Below are 1243 nucleotides of genomic sequence, written 5' to 3'. Positions count from 1 at the left end.
AGTGAAGCACGGGCAGATCCTTCAATCATGTTCTCAGGGAGTTGTATGTTTATTTCCTCTGTCAAAGCTTCTCCTGTGTACAAGACAGAGAACAAACATCTTATGAAGACAAACATCAAGCAGAGATCAGTGATAAAACAAAAATGTTATTAATGGAATATCATATGAGAGACAGAATGCCACAAATAGTTCTATAGTTAAATTATATTGATGTAGAATTGTCAAGATATGATGTCCTTTATCTTGAATGAGTGTATTTACAGACACATAAGGAATTGTTAATGTGTCATTTTTTTTTTTTTAAGATAATTTTTTTTGCCTTTTTTTTTATTTGATAGAGACAGCTGAAGAGTGACAGGAAATGTGGGGAGAGAGATGGGGAATGACATGCGGGAAAGGGCCACAGGTCAGGACTCGAGCCCGGGCCAGCCGCAGCGAGCCTTCGCATATGGGGCAGCTGCTCTACCGGCTGAGCAAAGTGCCACCCCAAAGTGTCATATTTCTTAAACGGAGTTTGGTGTCATAGAGTTTTAAATTAATTCAAACTGCTAATATGTTTATTTTTGAATATTTTAACCACTACAGAAACACCAAGTAACAGCTATGGTATGATAAGGTTTTCTGACCTTGACTGCTGTTAGTTATTAATTTGATTAATGGTTGTGTATTGATTATTTAAAATGTAATCACTTATAAAAAATGTAAGATCGTTTGCTTGCTTGCACAAACATGATAATCATAATGAAATTAACTGCTACCTGTAACTAATGAATGTTTCTATCACCACTCGACTCCTCCTAACTTCTTGCCCCATCCCTGCTGTAAACCATACTGACCTTTTGGACAGAGCAGCCAGTTGTGGGTCTTTGTCAGCTCAGTTCCCTCAGCCTGAGAGGGAAGAAAATAATGTGTGAAATGGCAAAAATGCTGGTTAAAAGACAAACTTTTTCTTTGTCATCTTGTACCAACCTTTACAATGACAGATCGTGTGACCACGTCAATACGACCTCTGTCTGGCACACTAACAATCTCATTGTCACATGAAGCTTGGGATGCCACAGCCTCAGCAGTCACAGACACATTCACCACTCCTAAAAAAGGTCAACACACACAATGTGAAATACATAGTGATGGAAAAGTCTGGCTGTGCAAAGAGGAACAACAGTTACCCAGCATGGCATCCTTTAACATCTCACACCAAAGTGTGAAAGCTCGATGCTCACCTAAGGCTGAGGGAGCCATG

At 39.3% G+C, this 1243-nt stretch overlaps 1 pseudogene; it reads right to left on the bottom strand.

Moving 5' to 3' along the window:
• LOC109140730 (alpha-2-macroglobulin-like) overlaps positions 1 to 1242 on the bottom strand; it is a 2928-nt pseudogene extending 1686 nt beyond the window's left edge.
• Between the last annotated feature and the right edge of the window lies 1 nt (position 1243).

The sequence above is a fragment of the Larimichthys crocea genome, unplaced genomic scaffold (genome assembly GCF_000972845.2).
Source record: "Larimichthys crocea isolate SSNF unplaced genomic scaffold, L_crocea_2.0 scaffold209, whole genome shotgun sequence".
Classification (NCBI taxonomy): domain Eukaryota; kingdom Metazoa; phylum Chordata; class Actinopteri; family Sciaenidae; genus Larimichthys; species Larimichthys crocea.
Note: the sequence above shows the minus strand (reverse complement) of the source record. Positions and strands in the feature narration are given on the sequence as shown.